General features: G+C 39.3%; 1 protein-coding gene across 1 annotated transcript in view; it reads right to left on the reverse strand.

The window, feature by feature from the left end:
• The window catches only part of MEF2C (myocyte enhancer factor 2C), a 147,965-nt gene extending 133,522 nt beyond the window's left edge, over positions 1-14,443 (reverse strand). Inside the window, exons 1-2 of the mRNA XM_065406954.1 lie at positions 14,292-14,443; positions 79-176 (exon numbers count right to left, since the gene is read on the reverse strand). The gene's annotated coding sequence lies outside the window, so the exon portion shown is untranslated. The remainder of the gene's footprint in view (positions 1-78; positions 177-14,291) is intronic.
• Between the last annotated feature and the right edge of the window lie 3,506 nt (positions 14,444-17,949).

Genomic DNA, 17,949 nt, shown 5'->3' on the forward strand with positions numbered 1-17,949 from the left:
GGCTTTGCTCTGAGCCTAAAATTTGAAATTATAAAAACTACTTAATAATATTAAATGCAATAAATATTAAACACTCACCACATACACCCTCTTTATTGTCAAATCATCCGCCTCCAATGCTTTACTTAATCTGTTCCATAGTAGTTACTTCACAGTTTACAATTCTTATTCGGCACCTTAGATATTTAAAAGCACAAAAGTAGCATATTATTAAAATGTAGGTCTGTGGTAGTGAGGCAAATTCATTTAAAGAGATGTATGAAAGAAACAGCTTCTGAAAAAAACTGAGTCTTTATTGTTCTGAACTTACATCTCACGATCATATCACTTTTAACTATGTATGATCAAATACCTTTATGTATTAAACAGCTGCAGTAAAATCCATCTGAATCCTACTTTGGGGATGCTGAAATATCAATAAAATTGTGAATTGTAATAAAACTATTGATCTGAGAGTGTAATAATCTTCCGAGTAGGTATTATATAAAATATTTATGGTTGTCTTCACTGTTTTTTTAAACAGTTCCTTCACTGCTAAATGAAGAGGTGTACTGTACAGAGGTAACAATTAAAATTATTGTGTCAAAAGCTGGAATTTTATGGCAAAGTGTATTAATCAATTTATGTTTTTTTTTAAAGAACTACTGGTTTTTACACACCAACAACCATCTGAGGAAGGTTCCATAAAGGCCTACCTTTTAGATTGCAAAACTGCCTGTAATCAGAACACTTTTCTTCTTGTATTGTTTGTCCGGCCTTCTGTACACTAGTTGCTTGTGAAAATGGTGTCTTCACCCAAACTGTAATGTGCCACCCAGCAAAGTAATCGAGTAGATGGCCAGGTTTATAGCTGTAGACTATTTGAATGATCATTTGGACCATTTCTTATCTGATAGTTTCCTGATAATATCTTGCCTTTCTATTAATACTTTAAAAAAAGTTTCATTTTTATTTGCATATTTGAAATGGCTTGAGAATTACTGCACAAGACAGTGTTTGAGTTTTAGGAGAAGCTTATTATTGTTCATAACTAGGAAGTTAGTATATTCCAGTCTCTTGAGGTCATTCACAAAACACTGGGATATACACAGGATGGGTCCTGCAAAACCCCCTCACAGGCACAGTACGCCTGGTTTCGCCTTGCAGCTACAGTGTGGGTCCCTTTCTTTAAACTCTTTATACTAGGAGTGGGCTCGATTCCAAAGAGGGGCAGTAAGGAGGGGGGGAAGAAAGGAGGGGATATTTCTGAGCCTCCCGGAACTTGGGACTCTGGCCAGCCTTTACCAAACATCCACAAGCCCACAGCCAAGGGCTGCTTTTGAGTCCAAACAGCCCAAACCCCAGCAGATGATTTTTATGGCCACTCAATCCATTGACACTGCGCAGATTACAGACCAATCAAAAGTACAGTAAAGCAACAGCCGCGCGGTACCCGTCGGATTTCCCCTCCTCTCCTCCCGCTTCAGGCTGTTGCCGGTGTAGTGTCAGAAAAAGAACAGCCAACTAGTGTTGGTACTAGTAGCAAAATGTGTCCGTAGCGGCTTTTGATACTACACCAGGCATCGGGGTTCAGATCCAAGCTCTCTCCCTCCTCTCGGATTTGTAACTCACAGTTGCAACGAGCCGGTGTGTGTGTACAGTGTGTGCTTAGGAGAAAGAGAGGGGAGGGGCAAATGCCGTTTGTGTGCACTAGGGCGTACGTCTTGTGTGTGCATTGGGGAAAGGGAAGCGACAGTTGTGTGTGTGCACGGGGGATTTCATTCATGGACATGGATTGGGAAGAGAGGGACAAATGTGCGTGCGCACTGAAGACAGGGCAGCAAGTGTCATCTGTGAACATGGAAGATTGTGTGTGTGTGTGTGTGTGTGTGTGTGTGTGTGCATATACACACATTAGGAGGTGAGAGGCAGATTTCGGGTGCATGGCCCCGGTGTGTGTGTGTGTGGGGGGGTGTAATGTGTTCTGGATGTTGGGAGAGAGTGCTGTTGTGTTGGGTGTGCCCGGGGAAGGCATGATGGAAGCGGGAGGAGTACAAGGAGTGTGACCTACGCGTTTGGAGTGGAAGGAAGGTGGAAGAAGTGGGTAGTGGGGGGGGGGGGGGAGACGGGGTCCTACGCGATGTGTGCCTTTGAGCTGAGTGAAAGAGCATCATCTGTGTAATGGATAGCTTGTGGAGAGCCGGGGATGTGTGAGTGTGCTCGCGCGCGCAATAGGGGAGCGATGCGGTGTGTGCACCATGTGGGGGACACGCGTGCGTGCGCTGTAGAGGCGAGCCCTGCTTTACGGATGTGTGCTTTAGGAAGGAGGTGAGAATGCCACGTGTGTGCGCGCACTGTGGCTGGGACGGGTGCCGTGTGTGTGCACGCGCACTGGAGGGAGAGTGCCTTGGGTTCGTGTGTGCGCACTGAAATGGGGGGCTGGGGGATTTGTCACTCACAGTGGCGGGGTGGGAGTGGGCTGCAGAATCTGTTTGCTCTGGGACAGCATAGTAACCATGACTTTTTCCCCTGCCCCTCTCCGACTAGAAAAGCCCAGAGGAGGCAGAGGAGACGCGTATTAAGGAGGACCAAACCCCAAAATAAAGCAGAAATGCACTTACATGCTGGACACAGTCTGGATGCCCAAGAGTCACACAGTGCGCTTTATGCCCTGCGTATCAGTCACACTAGGCACCACTGCCCTGTCTTCCTCACCCCTTGCTCCCCCCCCCCCCCCCCGCCACTGCCCCTTGTTTGCCTGTCTGGACTCAGGAGCCCACAGGGCTTTGGGGGGTGGGGTGGGGGGAAGAAGCAGGAACACGTGGGGGCTGCCTGCCTTGCTGTCATCACAGCGGAGCCATCAGCGCTCCCAGGTCCTCTACTGCCGCTTCCCCCAGTCCCATCTGCACGCGCCGTGTGCGCCTCGGCTGGAGCAGGCTCAGCAGGGGCTGCTGGCAAGGGAGTGCAGCTAAGTCCCCTGCTATTTCTGCAAGGGGATGATATGGAAAGTTGGATGGGGCGGGGGAATAAGCAGTGCATTTTTAAAACGCGCTATTAAAACATACCAGCATGGATCCCACCTACCCACTTACATCTCACCGTGCAAAGAGGTTTGCTGCAGCCGGTGAGTCCTGCCCAAGGCAGACATCCATCTCTCTTTTTGTTTGCAGAGCAGCTGCAGCGCTCAATGCAAACGAGCAGGATTTTGGGGGTTTTAAAGCACACATATGCTTTAAAAACAGAATACTGGTCTGGTTGGCTGTGGTAGTGGATTCAGACTGATAAGGGTGCTTTTTTGGCAGTATCTTGAATCTTCGTGGAATTATATTTGCATTGTTTGCTAGGTGCAAACTCAGAAGAATAAATGTGATAACACCCCTTTTTTGCTGCGGGAGTTTCTCAGCATTTACATTAGACGTCACTTGTTTCAGGAGTTTATTATAACTCAGGTGGGCAAATTCACTGGCTACTGCAATATTCCCAGAGACCTCCCACCCCGCCTCCAAACCCCCTCAACACTGGTGATTGTAGAGCTGCGTCAATTATTTGGGCTAACAAACTTTTATTACAACTTTGTTGTTCTTTAAAATAACAGAGAGCGAGATGCGAATGACAGGAAATTCTAACTCAGGGTTGCGTCTGTGAAAGTCTTGAAAATCCCTCAGCAACCTTAACTCTGCTCCGGACTCCACTACGTAGTGAGCTGAGCTGTGCATGAACCCACGTGACAGAGATATGGCTCCAGTGCTAAACCTGTCAAGCACTGTACATTTTTTGTCTGCCTCTCTGTCCTTGGTTGCTACAGCTAGTATTTGCACAGTATAAATAGGTTTATAGTGGAAATCTATTTGCATGTGAGTGTTTATGTCTTAGACCACATTGGGAGGAAGAATAAGTATAGTTCTTTATATAGCACATGTAATGGAATGGGAGATAGTCATGAGTGGTTGAGGGAAATATGTAAATTTGTAATAGAAAACTATATTGTTGATGGGGAAGACAGTTGGTAAAGTTGTTTGATGTAGCTAGTGTGTATGAGATATAATGTGGTAGATGGCTTATTCTGGGAAGGGGAATTTGACTATAGGTGTGTGGTTCCTGTGTTGTAAGAATGTAATTTGTATGGGTTGTTGTAGCAGGGGTATGTAGCTCACATTTAGAAATGTATGTAAAGATATATTAAGTGTGTGTCTGTAAGGTATATGGGATAGAGAGAGGGAGCAGTGGTAGGGTTGTTTGTGGTGTATCTCTTATTTTCCAGACTTTCAAAAGTCCTCCCCTGCCCCCATAGATGGGTTTTGCTGCTCCCTTATTGATGTTTTCAAGGGTCTTTGCAATAAGGAAGATATAGAGTAACTGACTGTACAGGCAAAACAATGAAAATGTCTATACACAAAGTGCCATCAAACAAACAAAGTGAACAAACTGAAAAAAGAAGGATTTTTTTTGCTAACTTCTTTCATTTATAGTAATCTTAGGTGTTACATGGTTATAGCAGAAAATGTTCTGAAACTGATCTCCAAGTTGATGCTGTCCCCCTTTAAATATTTCCTAACCTTTTTGGGGGGGGGGGTTGTCTGGGAATTTCCTTAAGTTTTTTCCCCTCCCAAAGAGTATTTATAAATAAACCAGTGAAATGTGAAAACATTTGTAGATAAATGTTTTCTTTTGACAAAGAGCCTAGACTTTGCTAAAATCATCATAAAATGTAAAAAACAATATTTGTTGTTCAGTGAAATAGTATTTGATTCTAATATTTTGTTCTGAAGCTTCCTATCCTAGGGGTGGTTCCACTAATGGAGTTTACAAACCAGAGATCAGGAAAGCTTTTAAACCTGTTGTGATCTTTTATAGGTGTAATGTTAGAAAACATTTTTTGTCTATGGACCCAATTCAGGAAGACACTTAATTTCCTTATTTTAAGCATGTGTGTAGTCCCATTGACTTCAATGGGGCATGTGTTTTAATACCTTGCTGAATTGCGGCCATTGTATGAATTATCATCTGTGAAAGCTGCAGAGTTGACGTACCATCCATACAAAATCTTCATGGACTTTTGTTGGGCTCATGGACCTGATTCAAAGCCCATTCAAATCAGTTGGAGTCTTTACATTGACTTCAGTGGGTTTTAGATCAGGCCCTAAAATGGCAGCTCAGACTTTTATGATACCTACATCAAAGATCATCCAACCCTGCACTGGGACCCCATCTCCTGTACCAGACCCTTTCTCTCCCTACCATATTTAAATATCCACATTATCCTTTGCACCCATTATAATGTTTATTATGTCTGTTTTTAGAAAGGGGGCAACCACTGAAGTCACTGAGTTTACATGGGAGTAACTGAGGGCAAAATGTAACCTAAAATCACAAAATAATTCCTTAAGATTTATGGACTCCAAAAATGTACATCTGTGCCTCTATGCTAATTTTATATGGAGGAGAAATGTATGAACAGTTTTGAAGATCCTAGGCTTTAAACAAAAATCTTTAAGCAAACATCTGCTAGTTTTGTGTCAGAAACATAACTCAGACAGGTTCTGTAGTTAATCTTAAATTCCCACCAAAAAATCTTCTGTGTCATAAAAGTATAAATACATGAAATTTCAGGTTGCATAGATTTTCTTTAGCAAAAGATAAAGAAGCAGATTAAAACTGGACCTAGAATAGAAACTTGAAATCAATTTGTTTACACGTCACTAATGTCTCAGGACAAGGTCTATATATTTCAAAATATTTTTTTAAAAGCTGATTTGTTCGTTTGAATTAGTGAAAAAATTATTCACCAGTCCGATTATTTTTGTGTTCATATAATTCAAAAATAATTCAATTTTTTAAAGCAAAAAATTTGGCATGGAATAAATCCATGATACACTGTGATCTGTCTGTCAATTTCATGACTGCTAAAATCTACCTGGATAAGTGAACATCAGAAATACAATGAACGTATTATTAAATAACAAGAGTTTTAACAAAATATATGTAGTGTAGTAATCAACAATTTCAGTCTCTCAAGTAAGTAGTGCATTTTATAAATAGATTTAAAAAAACAGCAACAACCCACCTACATACATTATGTTCTCCCTGTAAATAATTTGTTTCATCTTACAAATTAACAAGAGGCAGGAGATTCAGACCTAAGTCTGGCATTCTGCCCTTAACTCATGTTATTGTGTTCTGTTTTTTTAACTAAGAAAAGGAGGCAGCCCTGTACTCTGTTGTGATCTGACCCCTGCATGCTATGGAGAGCTCTCAGAGACAGCCCCTGGAGAATACTTCCATTGGAAGGTGTCATATATCTGGCATAAAATGTCTGCACTGGCCCCTTTCTCCTAGACACCGGTGCAGATGGCATGTTGGGGACTGGAAGGAGCATACTGGCAAGGGCGTTTGCAAGAGGTCAGAGGGGATGTGGGCAGTGTGTGCTGTGCTCTGGCTATTTCTGCATTCTATGGGCCATAAAAACAGCATAAACTAGAGCAGTGTGGCTGCTCTAGGCCAGCTAGACTCCTGACTGCCCCAGAATACAGGGAGTGTGAAGATAGCTTAGAGCCTATTTGCAGAATGTCTCTCTTATAAATGATTGTCATATTTATTTTTCAGTGTCTTTCATAACCTGTAGGCCTCACCCAGCAGAGAATAACTAGCTTTCTGGATCATGCCAATTCCAGAAGGACAAGGCTTCTTCACAGCAGGTTGGCCTTTCCAGGAGAAAGTTCAGTTTGCTGCAGAAGGCTCAAAGAGAGCTAAACAGCAGAACAGCCTCCTGTGAAGTCAGCTGCACAGCTGACAGGGGGAGGAACTCTCATATAAAATAACTTGCCCTCTACATCATCCTGCTCCAGATCCACATGACTCCTCACATTTGGTTCCTGCAGCCTGTGCGATTGGCTACAGTATAGGAGGCAGAAGCCTCCTCCCTCCTTTTCCTTCTCCTTGATCTTCATTTCTTTTTGGGAAGGTTTGGTTATTCATCAGGCTACGCATCTCTTCTCTTTTCCTGAAATGGAGTTGTTGGCCATGGTTTGACTGTCTTCACACTCAAGAGTTTTTTGGTGGAAAACCAACTGATACCATCTCCTTGTTAATACCTTGGTACTCTGAGCACTTCATCGCCATTTCAGGTGATACACTAGGGAAGTAGGTAGCCTGAGGTGGCCAGAAAATGCCTAATGAAGCATTCTGTAGCTACTACAGATAGGAGCAGCTTCTGCAACTCTGGAGACAATGAGGTCCATGAAATTTCTGAGGGCCAAGAAATGTAGGGGATTGTTTTGGGTAGACCTTAGCCACAACTCAAACAAAATTTCAAACAGAAATGGAACTTATTTTAAGGTGAGAAAAACCTTGGTTAACTTATTCCCCCATTTCTGAAGGCCATTATATTTCCTGGCTTTGGCTACAAGTGAAAATTCCAAGTATCACAAGAAAGGCTGCTGCTGCTGTATTTCTAGCTAGAAAGGAAATACCAGAGGTTTTGTGAGAAACCCAGTTCTCATGAGTTTTCCAGACCAAACTTTAGGATACGTTTTAGATAAGCATCCAGACTTTTGGATGTTTCTCTGACCCTTTGCATCTGGGGCAATTTGCTCACCACTTGCTTGAATCAAATTTGGAGTAAATGAAATGCTATTTTAGAAGGGTGTGTACGCTCACCAGGTTATAAACAGGGTGTATAATACGGTGTCTTGCATATATACTGAGTGTGTACACAGGGTACGGAGGAACTGGACTGGTGTGAGAGGGCCCCTAGATGTCTGACATTCTGCCAGTGGGCATGTGCAAAGACACTTAAGACACCCATTGCCCAGCTGATGCATAAGCCCCAATGGGATTCACAAACTAGGTGTTCCCTTACCTATCTTGTTGGCAGGGCCTAATCTGGTAGAGGTGCTCAGAGGCTGCCTGAGAACAAACCTATAGGATCAAGCCCTCCACAAAACAATGGAGGAGGTGGTGGTGATGCCCTTTTACCCAGGAGCCCAGGGGTTAGAGTACTCTTACCACTGGGCTATTGGGGAAAAGAGCACTACCACCATCCTCCTTTCTCCTGAGAAAGGGCTGACCTGGCTTAAGCATCTAACTCCCTTTGAAGGTTTAGGCCCCATCCCTCTCCTCAGTATTTCTTATTGGCTAGATTGTATGGCTTCCTACTTAATGTGCTGGGTTTTCTGAATCCCTTTCTTAGGCTCCTAACTCTCCCTATGCTTTGTATAGGGAGCCTGGATATCTAACTCATGGCTTAGGATTCCATTGGGTGATGTGGCAACTAAATGTAGGTGCTGCAATGCTGAGTCTTAGTCCCCTTTGTGGATCTAGCCTCCAGGCACTACCACAATACTACTAATAATCATAGTTAATATGATAACTTTTTGGGGGGGATATGGACATTTCCTTAGTCTTTTTATAGAGGGCTTCTGAAAGTTGAAAACTCTGTTGGATATGTTAGTAGGAGCCTGTAACCCCTATAAGCACAACATTCAACTTCACAACTTTCAGATGTTGTGCTCATGCTACTTATGCTAACATATGTTAAAACGTTCATGAGGCCTCTGCTGTGCTGGCATTCATTATAACTCTTCTGTGGAGGCCCTTTTAAAGGTTGTACTTATTGAGATTACAAGGGAAGAGATTGTGTTTGGATATGGGTTTAGGTTAATTTTTTTGCACCTGAAGCTGGACTGTGGCTGTTGTATAAGCTATGGCAAGAACAGATCAGTTCTTTGTTCCAAAATTCACAATTTGTTCTCATGAGATCCATAGTGGTGGAAATATCATGAGATCAGATAGTCATGGAAGATATTTTCCATCTCAAATAGTGGAAATCTCATGGGAACAAGTTGTCCTGTGAGAATCTGGTTGCATCAAAACTGGAATTTGAAAATAGGCCTCTTCAGATTTTGAAGAAGCTTATTATTGTTCATAACTGAGTAACAACTACATGATTACTGCTGTAAGACTTTCCCTCCTTGCCTCTGTCTCTATGAATCACCCAAACTCGTGTCTCCTCTAAAATGTAGGTTAGAAGCTCTTTGGGGCAGGGGCCATGTTTTTCTGTTTCTTGTGTGAAACATCTAGAAGCCTTTTGGGTGCTATAAAATAATAATAATAATAATCACAGGTCAGATTCTTAGCTTGTGTAACTCAGAATAGCACCATTGACTTTGACAGAGCTATACTGAGTTACATCAGCTAAAGAGCTGGCCCCAAAAGTTTGGGTTTCATTATGAACTTCAAACTTATCATGATTCTCCAAACAGTATGAGCTCTGGACGAGTTTTATGCCTCACTCTCTGGGATTCCCCTCTCCCTAACAAGCCAAGCTCCAGCTTTACCTTTAAATAGCTTCAAAGGGTTGAGCGAGCAATGGCTTGCCAGTCCCTTGTCCTTCAATATCTCTGGGGACACTTGGCTGACCTTCTTAGCCATGAGTGGGATGGAAGAGTGAGGAATGGAGAACAGCGACAGGAGTGGAAGGAAGCTGTATGATTTGGTGGTTGTGGTTGTAAGTGGAGGACCGATTGGGTACTGGATATTCATGTTTGGATTGACGGTAGATTGAGAAGGGGCCCTGACTCGGTGAAGGGATTTGTGAAGAGTATTTCTGGATTAAAGGGGTTTTGGTTAAGGACCAGGTTTTCTCTTCACAGAATTGGGGGTTTGGGAGCTCTTTTGTCATTGCCACACTAGAGGTAGGAAGAGGCTCTTTGCCTTAAGCAGGATGCGCACCTATTATAACTTGCATGTGTTCCACAGCAAAGATTACAAAACAACCACTGACTTTGGTGAGAGTTATGCATCTATGTGGACCACAGGACTGGGCCCTAAAATGTTACCAAAAGTGTAATGGTAGAGTTCCAAATAATTAACTGGTTGAGATAGAATGCAAAGGACATATAATAAAAATTGAATTAGTGATGGACATACTATTGCAGTCCTTACTCAGGCAAAATTCCCCATTGAACTGAACACAAGTTTCGTCTGAGTGAGACTGCAGGATCAGGCCTGATACTACTACTAACTTTCAAAAGATTCAGGAGCCTCCTGAAGACTGGAAGCACTGGAAGGACTGAAGGCTGGTTGGTTGATTATTTTAATACTCAAGGGTTTTGCTATGACTTGTGGATTCTTTCTTGATTTTTAGTATTATTACTGGATGATACTGGTTTGCTAGTACTAGACTTTTTTCAAGGATATAACATCTATGGGTAATATTTTCTCTAATGATTTCAAATTGGGACAGGTATATGGCTATTAGAGAAAGAGCTGACGATGGATGTGGATATTGAGTATTACCATGTCCTGCCATCACTTGATAGAATCAAGCAGAAAGAACAAATAGTACAGACATAATAAAGCTAGACATTTTTATGATTTTCATATTCTTTAATGCCTTTTTTCTTCAGTCAATAAGGTCTTAAAGAGAAGAATTAATGAGGGAAAGAACTGAGTTTTTGAGAGAGCAAAGATTCATAAAGGTTTGTTTTGTTGAACCTGTTGTTTATCAGTTGTTAGACATCTTGGTTGAATTTTTTTTTTCATTGGCAGATGCTGTCATACTGTACAATATATCAACAATATTAATGCTGGGGTCAGCTTCAGATATCAACTGCACAATATGCACACCTTGTATATGTATAAATAGAGAAAGATTGTATCTATGTATGCCTGAACAAAATGGCCATTGACTATTTTATTCAATCTGTAAAGTTACTTAGGGTGATTCCAGTGAACTGCAACTGTATACTCACCTTTGAATATATGCACTTATCCTTTCCTGTATATATTGAACTTGAGTTTAGAATCTGCTGCTTTTAGATTTAAACATTGAGCACATTGCACTTTTTAGAAAGTGTTTTATTTTCTAAACGTTTCTGTTGTTTGTCTTATAAATGGAATTTTTGATATTGGTCTCATCATGCTAGCTACTTCTCTAGGAATGAATATTAGTATACAAGGATTGCATTTTGCAGTATATATTCAGGAGAAGAGGACCCAGTGAACAACAGAAATGCTGTATTTCAGCTCAGGGGATGGGGCAGGCAGCAGAGAGGTCACCCAGGGGGCTCTAGTGTCCCATTGTGCACAGTGGAGCCAAGCACTATGGCAGCTTTGTGATGGGATTGCATCAGGAAATTGTGGGCAGGTCAGGGGAGAGTAGGGGCATGGTCAGTGTGTCTTCAATTGCACAGTAGTCCATAGCCACTACTCTAGTCCTGGAGTAGAAGCACCCAAACTAAGCAGCTGCTCCATGTGCAGCCAACAGACTAACAGGCAGGAGAATTCCATACTCCACCACCCTTTAACATCCATATATCCCTATGGGTAAAGCTCTTTTACTGCAGCTTTAAGTAGAGGAGCAGGATTTGGTCCAGTGTCCTATTAACTCAGTGGGAATTTTTATTAAGAAAAAACTGGAGGATTGGGCTCTATAGGTTTACATAGAAAACATTTTATTATCCATTTAGGGGGCTAAGAAGGTAGTTTTTCACTATATAAAGAAAAAATGCTTTGTAAATGTATTATTCCAGAGATCATTGAAATTTTACATGTGGATAAGTTAAATGTTCATCAATAAAAAAGCCAATTAGACAAAATATAAAGCTACTGGGTTTAATTCTTTTTTCACTTGCACCAGTTTTAGACCAGTATAATTCCATTAACTTCAGTGGACTTCTGATTTACATTCATTCAAATGAGAGGAGAACAAGGCACAAAATACCATCCAGCTCTGATTTGAAAAGCTCTGTTGTACTTTTTGCCAAAGCTTTGTGGTCAGAACACATTTATATTTACACGCACTATGGAATAACTAATATAATTGTCTTCCTGACACTAAAGTTTTGGATTTATTGGAAAAGACAAACATACGGTTGAAAGCTGAACTAGTTTGTAGTTTGTAGAAAGATTTTAAAAAATAGCTGCAGAATAAGCAACAATATTTTACAAAGTAAATAACTCAGGTCGAGGTGAGTGTTGGTTTCTTAGTTCTTAAGAAATAGTTGGGGCAGTAATAAATGAATGTATTCAATATTCCAGATGGCAGGGCCTGATTCTGTTCCTTTGAAGACAATAGAAAAACTTTTATTTACTTTAATGAGAACAGGATTTTTATCACCCAGCATTTAATCACCAAATTACATTTAATAGAAATATTTCAGAATTTCATTTAGTATTGTAACTGTGATTAAATTTGTTGATCGGAGAAATTACAAGCACAATGACCCAAAAAGGATAATTAATTATCCTGAATTTGATTGTATGAATTGTATCTAATCTGAAATCTCTACTTTGCATCGTGTACAGCCTAATCATCATTCCAAAAAGCGAACTGTTCTCTAGTGAAGTTGTATTTAACAAAAGAGACTAATTAAAAGATTTTTTGAAACTAATTGAGGAACAGACCAACTCTATTAAACTATGTTATGAGTCTAATGAAATTATCTAGGATTTAGTCACATTAATTGCTGTTACCAGGGCTCTAGGATCAATACAGTGCAGTACTGAGGAAATTATAGCCTATCAAAATAAGTTTTAAACCAAAGGTTGTTCACAGTACTTAGCTAATATAATATGTACTTATTTCAGATTTACTCTAGGAATTAAATTATAAAAAGGTAAATATATGTAATGAATGTAACAGTACTGGGATTTAATGGATGTATAAGGCATTTGATAGTGAGATTTCTGTATTTTAAAAATATGGTATATGAAAAAGCAATGCTCTACAGATTTATTCTTATTTCAGAGGAACCCCGGAGCTTTGGTATTCAGCAAAAGTTTCTTTTGCTTCTCATAAGTTGTTTCAAATTAATATTGATTTGGAAAAAGATATTATTTACATTTATGGTGTTACTAATTATTTTTAAATAAGTATTGTACATTCTACAGCCCTTCTGTGTCCATCTAACAAACCACAGAATATTCTTGTCATAATAAAAATTAATTGGTTTTAACACAGCATGGTCCATAAAGTTGCATTGGCTGTGCTGTACCCTTCTTGTGTTCCAAAATAAACAAGACAGACAAAGATTAAGGGCCTGATCCACCTCCATTTGGATCAAAACTGTCATTGAGTTTAACAGTTCAGGATCAGGCTTTGTGTCTGAGGAAATTCACTAATGTGGAATCTTTAAATTTTAGTGTTCCATCCCAGCTTCAGCTCCCCCGCCCTGGTAAATCATTCATATTTTCACACTCAAGTAATCTCCAATGTAGAAGTTATATATTTTTTTATTTAAGCATGCCCCCATGCTTTTGTTTTACTTTTGTGCCTTTTATGTGCATGTGACTTGTGAATATGGAATTTGGTTGTTTAAATGGTTTCGTATGTTCACTATGTATAATCTTCATCTTCAAGTTTTCTGTTTGCTTACTTCTTAAAATAAAGGTTTTCCATTTAATACAACAGTTTGTAAGAATTGTTGTGAAGCAAAGTTAAAAGGATGAGTTCTTGAAATAGAAATTCATAATAAAAACATTTACAATGTTTTAACGTGTGGGCTCATTTCCCCCATGTTTTCACACTAATTAAAAGCTTATTGTTGTCGAAAAATATCCCTATTACATCCCCTTTTCTCCTAGTCCCCTTCCCCATTGCCCCACACATACACTCAGTTTGTGGTGTCATAAATCTAAACATTGTGCAAACTAACTGTAAATTTAAAAAGCACTGTGCAAAGAAAATACTTCCACAAAGTCTTTGTTTCATGATCTGACTTCTTACTCCAATGAAATCAACAACTGTTTCATATGGTTACCCTTTGAATGTAAACTATTTTTTAAAATTATTTCAAGTTTTTTTAATTCACTCTCCTTTTATTGTATAGTTAACCCATCTTGGTGTTCATATGGAGTTTTTAAGGTATTTGAATGTCAAATTAAGCTACTAATACAGAGAGACTTCTACAAACAAAAACCATGCTATCTCATTAGAAATGAAAAGGGTAATGATTTGTTAAGAAACAATTTGCATTTAGAGAAAAGAGTATGAACAGCCATGTTTGCTGGCTGAGAATGTTCCTAAGTAGTTCTGTATGTAATCCTAAATTGCATTCAGATTTAAAAGAAACAGCTTAAAAGAAATCAACTAAATCTTTACTTTCAAGAAACCTTTCCTGGACAAAGAAATTACAGTAAAGTACCACATGAAACAGGGTGTGAAGCATGCTACAAAGCTTATCTATTTTCAGTCAAAAAAGTTTTAAAGTCTGAGCTATGATTCTGGAGGACAGGTATTAGCTCTTTGTAGAGAGCAGATCAGCTTTAAAGACTTAAATTATTTTTTCATTGTTTTGTCTATTAAAACTCACCAGTGCCCTTCTTCTGCTTCTCCAGGAAGTTGTACCCGTCAGCACCTGCTGAGGGCTTCGTTGACCAAACTGACAGGTAAAAAAATTCCTGTAGAATAAAGCCAGACCAGCTGGCTTTGAAGAGAAACCCCCCAGTTTGGGTTGTGTTTGCCTCACTCACCCTCTACTATGAAGACAGAAGCTTTTTCCCTTTTAGTTGTTGACCTGTAAGATGCATGATCCCTGTGCACAAGTGTCTGGCAGGCCTAGGTGCACCTGCTCCTGTCACTCTAGAGTAAATTTAGCTGTTAAAGGTATCACTGACAACCAGACCTTTGTCAGCGCTGGCAAAAGAACACAGAATTACTGTCCCCCCAAAGTATGCTGCAAGTTCAAATGGAAAATATCAAAATCAGTCATTTCATCCAAAAATCACTCCTTTGAGGAAAAAATGAAATTGCTTTCATATGGCAAAGAAGTTTCCTCTTTTACATAGACGTTAAAATTACATTTCCAAGAATAATCTCAGAACAAGACAAGTTTTTGTTCTATTAATTGTGGCTGGAAGGAAACTTTTTTAATGGAAATACAGCACACATATATTTCAATTCAGGCTATTAAACTGTGTTAAGTATTAAAGTTGATTGCCTTTTCTTTTCACTAACTCATTGTGCTTTTCTATCCAAAGAAATATTAGACGGCTAAAACTTCTCAAATAGGAGGTATTAATCTCACTCCCAAAATTAGAAAGCATGTAGTGTTGAGAGACTGGATGTCAAAATTACATGTTCATAACACTTATGCTTTGAGAATCTAGGAACCAATGACTTTTAAAATGGTAGCTAATATACATGGAAAGCCATTAGATTTTGAAGCATTCTAAATTTGGCAGTCTTGTTCTTATTGGATTATGGTAAGGGTATTCATCATTTATATGCACACTTTACTTTCTTCTTCTTCTTCTTCTTCCTCCTCCCGGAGATGGCTTTTGAAGAATTTGGCAGTCTTGTTCTTATTGGATTATGGTAAGGGTATTCCTTATTTATATGCATCCTTTACTTTTTTTCTCTTCTTCTTCTCCCCACCCCCCTTCCCCACCTGAGATGGCTTTTGGAGAATGAAATAGAAAGAGGTAATTTACATTAATATGCCTATCGCAGAGTTTTAAAAAGTTGTCCACATAGGTATAACGGCAGTAGCAGTCGTATACCTAGGTATGCAGCTTCCACTTGAAAAATTATGTAAAACACTTAAACAAATATAAAGAAAATTGCCAAAATATCTGTTTTACAGTATTGCCATTTAAAAGGGGCAAAATAAAGGGGTGATGAGCAAAAGTCTGGGTCAGGAGCTTTTTGTAAAATAAACAAGTCCCTGTTTACTTGCTATGTATAAACAGCCACTCACCAAACTGTATTTCTCTGCAGGGGCACCACTTTCAGATAAAAACATGGACCTGATTGGCATCATCCAGTATCCATGGAAACCCTGGTAAGTACCTCTCTCAGTGTGCACTCCTCTTATTCAGGGTTTAAAAGCTGAGTACTGAATAAGTGAGTGTTTTATTTAATAATTATACAGGAGGTACTTTTTAGAAGCTTGCTAACGAGAAACAGATTCTTGTTTTTTGTGTGTGTCATAATAAAGCCCTTATGTTTTCACCATATTTAATAAAATCACGTGTTTCATTTCAAGCCCTCCATCAGATCTCGTTCTTAAATACAAAACAACCTTCTCAATGTCCTAATGAATGGGAATTCAGAACTTTTTGAAGACCCATTAGTGTCTGAAAAATAATGATCATAGTTCTTGTTCCTCTCGTGTTTAAGTACTGCTCTAATTGCAGTAACCCAAGTTGTTTTTCCAACTTAATACAGGGGAAAATCATTAATAAAAATAGACTTTTTTGTTTTTGTAAATAGTTATAACCATTTATATGGCTGTTTGTTAGGTCACTGAAGTTAGCATCTTAGCAACAAAGTAATAAAGAAGATGATTTAGTTTAGAAGTAAGTTAGAGTAAAAGAATGATTTTTCTATTAACGTGTGCTTGCTACAGTACTCAGCCAAAAGTACCAAGCTAAAGGACAGTATAAGAAAAGTAATGTTACATATTCATATTTCCATACAGAGAAAATATTGTAGACATTAACTAAATTTATTTCCAAACCTATTATCGTGCAGAAGACCTAGATCCAAAATTAAGGGAACAGATTACTTCAAAGTTGCCTCAGTCCAATCTCAGAATTGTTTAGCAAGTCATATATCTGACTTAAGATAAACACATTTCTCAGTACAGTTTGATTTAACTCAAGTATAATTTGATTGTCATCCATTGGGTATAATTAACATTTGATAAGTATTTTTAAAAGTGCTAACTCAGTCATGTAAATAAAAAGTGTATTTCCCCCATCTGAGCCAGCCTGTAGTTCTAAAATGTTCTGTTAATTACAACAATTATCAGAAAACACATTTCTATCTAGAAAGATCCAGTAGTTGTCATTGAAAGCGAACTGGTTTAGAGTCCTGTTTTTCTTAGTTTTATAGCTCTTCATATTATTTTCATTTACTCCCATTATTTTTTTTATTTGCTACCTTGTCTCAGCAACCAAGTCCCTGCTGAGTGCAGATGGCACAAATGATCTCTCTGCTGATTAAGCCAGAACGACATTTGCAGACACTCCATGTTAAACTCCACTAACTATAATGAAAATTGTTACTTTATCACATACCTAAAACAAGATCTCTGTATCAGTCTGTACATCTATATATGTACATGTACTTTACAGAAGTGTGACAGTTTTATTTAAATATTATGATTTTAACATAGACTTTATGAACTTGTTTGGCTTTCTATTAGAGCCTTGGTAGGAAATCTGTATGTGGGCTGGCCCATTCACTTAGCAGATAGTTCTGTGGACTGCCACATGACATTTAGGATTGTGATTGCTCTCAGGAACTCTCACTCTTTGAGCCAGCTAGGCATATCAGAGAGGTGAAACTCTCAGCCTCTGGGAAGGATGCAGGACATACAACAATTTTGTACCTTTCCTCTCCATCATGTGCCTGTCCCTGTCCAAAGGTCAAGGTTGTTGGGGTATGACCGGGAAGTGGAATGAGACAGTAGCGCCACTCCAAAACTTAGTGAATTCAGCCTACATATACACAAAACTTTAACCTTACTCCCCATCTTGAACTATGAAAATGCTATATGTGTATTTGAATAACTGGATGTGGGAAGGTTTTCCAGGTAGACCAAGATGTGTATGTGATACATATCGGGCTTGATCCTGTGAATTTGAAATCAATGGGAATTTTACCATTGACTTAATAAGAGCAAAATCAGTTCTTTTATCACTATTTAACAGAGTAAAGTCTGAATCTCCTCAGTCCCAGATCTTGGGCGGGTAAGGGGATCGTTTGGACACATAAAGCTTTATCTTAATGGTATAGTTTTCAGATCTTTGATTTTTAGTCATTCATTCCAGGATACCTTTTATCTAGCATTTGATAGAGAATTGTTTCCAAATGCTAGAAAGGCACCTTGAAGCATATTGCAGTCCCTCTTTATCCTGCAAAATAGAGATAAAACTTCTGGACCAAATTTCAGCTTTCAGATGCTCAGAAACTACAGCAAAAGTGCTCAGAGAGCATGATAATGGGTACAGTATAAAACTCTG

Source organism: Emys orbicularis, chromosome 6, assembly GCF_028017835.1.
Source record: "Emys orbicularis isolate rEmyOrb1 chromosome 6, rEmyOrb1.hap1, whole genome shotgun sequence".
In the NCBI taxonomy this organism is placed as follows: Eukaryota; Metazoa; Chordata; order Testudines; family Emydidae; genus Emys; species Emys orbicularis.